At 48.0% G+C, this 6,300-nt stretch overlaps 1 pseudogene; it reads right to left on the bottom strand.

The window, feature by feature from the left end:
- Window positions 1–4,975: 4,975 nt before the first annotated feature.
- Window positions 4,976–5,093, bottom strand: LOC124790529 (annotated as a pseudogene).
- Between the last annotated feature and the right edge of the window lie 1,207 nt (window positions 5,094–6,300).

Below are 6,300 nucleotides of genomic sequence, written 5' to 3' on the forward strand. Positions count from 1 at the left end.
ACAACCAGAGGAATTCTGGGAACAGGAAATCCTTCTGCTCGCCGGCCGAAGTGGCCGAGCGGTTCTAGGCGCTACAGTCCGGAACCGCGCGACCGCTACGGTCGCGCGGTTCTAGGCGCTACATTCCGGAACCGCGCGACCGCTACGGTCGCAGGTTCGAATCCTGCCTCGGGCATGGATGTGTGTGATGTCCTTTGGTTAGTTAGGTTTAAGTAGTGTATGTTATAAGGGACTGATGACCTCAGAAGTTAAGTCCCATAGTGCTCAGAGCCATTTGAACCATTTTTGAACCTTCTGCTCGTGAAACTGCGGGATAGTTGAGCACTGGCCTCTGGTCATTACTTTGAACAAAGATATCAGTTATACTCTCCGTGTTGTTTCATAGAGAAAGTGGTGCAAATATGGAATACCATTTATTATTTCGTTCAAAAATTTCTCAGTTTTCCACATTCAGCAAACAAAATATCTGTAGCTCATACTGTTGGATGTACTTTAATGTTTCCTATATTTTCGAATACATACTACGTTGGTAATATTTCTAAATTAGGTTCAAAATGGCACTGAGCACTATGGGACTTAATATCTAAGGCCATCAGTCCCCTAGAACTTAGAACTAATTAAATCTAACTAACCTAAGGACATCACACACATCCATGTCCGAGGCAGGATTCGAACTTGCGACCGTAGCGGTTGCGCGGTTCCAGACTGAAGCACTTAGAACCGCACGGCCACTGCGGCCGGCTTCTAAATTAGGCTTAACCAAGTTTGACAATTTTGGCTCTTCATATTTTGGGGTACAAATACGAAATAGTCCACTCATTTCAACTTTGGATAATCTAATAATTCATTCTCAAAGTAAACACTATGAAACATAATATTCCATCAGCCCTTGTTCTTTTTCGATAGATAGAACAGTGTTTCGTCCAAATTCTTTGTGGCTAACTCAGCTGGTAAATCTGATTTTAATAGAATACGTAGAGTGATTTTAGGAACTTGGAAAGTTTTTGCTGCCTTCAAGTAGCCCACCGTTTTTTTAACGTTTTTAATTGCTGTTTGCATAGGAGTCTCATACTACTGCTTTTGAGCTCCTGAAGTCATTTCTGAAGCAATTCTTATAAATGGAACTTGTTGCGAAAGTATGTTACAAATAGTCCGTATTAGTGACTCCTTCTACTCATTAGATGAATTTTTGGATATAGTAAGTGGGTAATTTCCCCACCCCCGTCCAAAAAAAGTGTCATGTAATATTTTGTGTAATGTAATATCTTGTATTTTCTTAACCTGACACATTCAACATCATTACGAAGTGTAGTGCTCATGATCTATGGTACAAGTACTAATCTAATCTACACAGCCATCTCGAAACTCAGTAGCGCAAATAAAATCGAAAATTAAATTTAAGTAGGCATCAGAGACTCCGTTTTACAGCTTAATGTATTAACTAAACGTCTGTTTAGAGAATATATTAATAATTTACATATTATGACAAGAATGACGCTGAAAACCACTAACTTGCAAATATTATTCCTCCTACTGAATTCATTAAAACAGCTTCAGTCGAGTGCAGTGGCTGCCAACTGCAACATGAATGCATCCCAAAGCAGTCTACAGTTGCTAATCGTGTTTTCAAGTACCTCGCGAGAGTGCAGCACTTATAAGGCGAGAAACCATAGTTTAAAAAATGGCTCTAAGCACTATGGGACTTAACTTCTGAGGTCATCAGTCCCCTAGAACTTAGAACTACTTAAACCTAGTTAACCTAAGGACATCACACACATCCATGCCCGAGGCAGGATTCGAACCTGCGACCGTAGCGGTCGCACGGTTCCAGACTGCAGCGCCTAGAACCGCTCGGCCACACCGGCCGGCAGAAACTATAGTATTTCACATTCCTACCATTACTCAGTATTTGTACCTCTTCTTCTACCTATTCTTTTGAGCACCCTTCGTATACTGCCGCAGACAATGCCAGGTAACGGCGGCTGGCAGTGTTTTCCAACCTGTGGCTGCAATTCGTGTGGCCGAAATGTTGCCAGATATATTGCCTGCAATATGCAGTTTTTCTGCTTTGTGTAAGTGAATCTTAGCAGAAATCTAGAACAAGCTGGTTGGAAATGGGCACTGCCAAATCAGCGATGTAAAATACGTAGTCATAGTTCGAGCACACTCAGTGTCATTCCATAAGCAGTTGTAAAATAGCGTCCTGCGTTCGTAATGGCACACACAATAGAGGTGCTTGACGTTGCAGCAAAAAAGAGCGTCTATGGGGGACGGAAAGAGTAAACGCAGTATTATGGCGGCAGAGGCGCAGATCGCGAGATGGCGCCTATCTCGGGCCTCTCGGGAAGATGTGACCCGCGCGCGCAATAAATAGCGCGCCGCGATATCGCCTCGCCGTATCGATCACAGCGCCCTTTTCGATCTATTGTCCGGCCGCGGCACAATGTCCGCGCGCTCCATACATGTTTTTCTCGCGGGCAAAAAAATAAATTCTTGCGGTTCTTATCGCGAGTGCCATTATGCCGCTGGCTGCAGCATCAGCGGCACCACTCTCCTTCCCGTTTTTTGGCCAGCCCCTGCGTCCCACCAATCAGCAAGTCGTTTGCTGTGACGAGCGCCTCGGGACCGAGCCGCGCCTGGCTAAACGCGGCCGAGGACCCCAATCTCTCTCTCTCTCTCTCTCTCTCTCTCTCTCTCTCTCTCTCTCTCTCTATTCCCCCCCCCCCCCCTCTCTCTCTCTTCCTCTCCCTCTTTCCCACCCCGCTGCCCTCCACCGTTTCACGTTACAGCGGCGTGCAAAATTTACTCCCACTGGCCGCGTCCAGATAAGGCATCCTCTGCAGCTCTTCTCGTTAGCTGGTGCTAACGGCAGCGCCGACGGGCGCAGCGAATTGCGGGGAGAGGATAAAAAAAAAAAGAGGAAAAAACCGCAGAGCTGCGGGTCCGGTCGCTACGTAATCGAAGACATTTTTGCCGGGCAGTGCGAGTCGTTGTGAAAGGAGCTGACGCGGCGATCTCGCCTAGAGCTCTCGCCAACAACGTTACTGCTCGTTGTAGCTAATGTCCTACCGTCATCGCGGTCATTACAGAGCGCCGCTCTTGTCGACGTGAGGTCAAGCATCCGGGGATGCCAGTGCAACAGTGGCGGAGTAGGCAGTCGCCACGGCGAGGGCAACAATTCCATACATCAGATACTTCGGAGATGGTACTCTTTTGCCGGCTAACTGCACATGAACTGCCCACTTTTAGGACAAAATAACGACAGTGTTTGGCTTCCTGCCCAGTGCCGCTTCCGACATTTTCACAGCGGTATATCGTGTCATATATACACTGGGGTGACAAAACTCATGGCATACACCCTAATATAGCGACTGACCTCCGTTTGCCGGCGTAGGGCCAAGGACTCAACAAGTCGTTGGAAGCCCCCTGCAGAAATACTGAACCATACTGGCTTTATAGCCGTTGATAATAGCGAAAGTACTGCCAGAGGAGGATTTTGTATGCGAATTAATCTCTCGATTACGTCTTAAATCGAGCGATCTGGGTGGCATTCCTTCGAACATTAAGGGCCACAAATGGTCTTCATGTAGCCAAACATAACAATTTCCAGTAAAATAAATGTAAATGTCGTGTGACTAGGGCCTCCCGTCGGGTAGACCGTTCGCCGGGTGCAAGTCTTTCGATTTGACGCCACTTCGGTGACTTGTGCGTCGATGGGGATGAAATGATGATGATTAGGACAACACAACACCCAGTCCCTGAGCGGAGAAAATCTCCGACCCAGCCGAGAACCGAACCCGGGTCCTTGGGATTGACATTCAGTCGCACTGACCACTCAGCTACCTGGGCGGACACAATTTCGAGTCTATGTTTGGTTCAGTTGGACCACAGGACCCAGTCCATTTCGTGTAAACTCAGTCCACACCATCATGGAGCTACAAACCAGCTTGCTCCAGCTTGGGTCCACGTCTTCGAGGAGCTGCGCCACACTCAAATCCTACCATCAGCTCTCACCAACTGAAATCGAGACTCGTCAGACCATGCCAAAGTTTCAAGTCGTCTAGGACCTAACGGATGTGGTCAGGAGACCAGGAGAGGCGCTGCTGACGATGCCCTGCTGTTATCGCAGGTACTCGCTTTTATCATCTGCTGCCATAGCCCCTTAAAGTCAAATTTATCAGCAGTGTCCTAACGGACATGCAATGTTACTTGTCTGTTAGCACTGACAACACTACGCAAACGCCGCTGCTCTCAGTCGTTAAGTGAAGGCTGCCCGCCATTGCCTGTGGTGAGAGATCATTCCTGAAATTTGATGCTCTCGGTACAAAAAATGGTTCAAATGGCTCTAAGCAATATGGGACTTAACATCTGAGGTCTTCAGTCCCCTAGAACTACGTAAAGTAACCTAAGGATATCACACACATCCATGCCCGAGGCAGGATTGGAACCTGCGACCGGAGTAGTAGCGCGGTTCCGAACTGAAGCGCGTAGAACCGCTCGGCCACAGCGGCCGGCCTCTCAGTACATTCTTGATGCTATGTGGATCTCTGAATATTGAATTACATAACGATTTCCGAAATGTAATATCCCATGCCTCTCGCTACCATACCACGTTCAAAGTCTGTTACTTCCCGTCGTGCGGCCATAATCACGTCGGAAACCTTTCCACATGAATCACCTGAGCACAAATGACAGCTCTGCCAATGCACTGCTCTTTTATACCTTGTGTAAGTGATACTACGCCATCTGTAACGTACATACAGTTTGACTGTATTGAAAGCACTCAGGCTTCAGGCCACATGTGTCCCATCTGGACCGTCCGACCGCCGTGTCATCCTCACTGAGGGTGTGGATAGGAGGGGTGTGTGGTCAGCACTCTCCCGGATGTTAAGATGGTTTTCTTTGGCCGGAGCCGCTACTATTCGGTCGAGTAGCTCCTCAATTGGCATCACGAGGGTGAGTGCACCCTGAAAAATGGCAACAGCGCATGGCAGCCCGATCGGTCACCCATCCAAGTACTGGCCACGCCCAACAGCGCTTAACTTCGGTGATCTGATGGGAACCGGTGCATCCACTGCGGCAAGGCTGTTGCCCCTGACAGTCATTGAACTATATGAAAAAAACGTAATTTAGTTACAAACCACACTGTGCACGCACTTTTTTCAACATGTAAAAGTCGCTACAGGTATTCGGATTTAGGTTATGACATGTTCGATGTGCCTACCATCGCTGGCGATGATGTGGCGCGGACGAATAGTGAAATTCTGAATGATTCGCTGAAGTGTCGGAATATCGATGCTGTCGATGACTTCTGAGTGGCTGTTTTGATCTCACCAATGGTTTTGGGGTTATTGCTGCACATACTGTGTTTAATATAGCCCCAGGAAAAGGAGTCACATCTGTTCAGATCCAGAAAGTATGGTAGCCAATCAGGGCCCATGCCTGTGGCCTCTGGCTACCCCAGAGCCAGAATACGGTCCACAAAGTGCTCCTCCAGGAGATCAAATACTCTCCTTCTTCGATGGGGTATAGTTCCATCTTGCATGAACTACATCTTGTCGAAATCAGGGTCACTTTGGATAATGAGGGTTAAGTCATTTTCCGAAACCTTCACGTACCTTTCGGTAGTCAAGGAATATCTCACAGATTATTTTGTAACTGGACAGTGCACACCACAAAGCCACCCGTTGAGGATCCCGAAATTGCCTCCCACTGCGACGTAGAAGTTGAAATTTAGCTCAAACATGTCTACAACCGTAATGGTGCAAAAGCGTGGCGGCCTGCAACGCCACCTTCGGCGACACTTAGAACGGCAAGGTATCGTCACATGCTAAAAAGAGGCCATAGTTCGGACGTTCATGTGATCTGTGTGTTAATGACGTCACGTTGGCACCAAATTTCACCACAATTCTGCCCAACGCCGCCGTGGAGGTGGCACACGATGGAAGAGTCGTCACACCATCTCTTACCCACATTCCACCCCTCCTGTTGACGTCCCTGTGATTGAAGTCCGAGCCGCGACAACCAGCGCTGAAATCACGCCGTTTTCTCACGGACTGCCTAGGAAAACATTTCACGCACCACCGCTCAGAATGACACGAATGCAGAGAATTTTGGAAATTGGTTTGTAGGGAGGAAGCCAGCAGAAAGCCGCTCGGCAGACACGGCAAGGACGGAAAGAGTGACTATAGCCTTTTGTAGAAAGATGGAGGGATGCGCCACGGCGAGATTCCTCCGATTGGCTGGTGTGGCGCGACATATAATGGTTCTTCCTGCCTTGCATGCGTAAAATACTCAGGC

The sequence above is a fragment of the Schistocerca piceifrons genome, chromosome 3, assembly GCF_021461385.2.
Source record: "Schistocerca piceifrons isolate TAMUIC-IGC-003096 chromosome 3, iqSchPice1.1, whole genome shotgun sequence".
Classification (NCBI taxonomy): Eukaryota; Metazoa; Arthropoda; class Insecta; order Orthoptera; family Acrididae; genus Schistocerca; species Schistocerca piceifrons.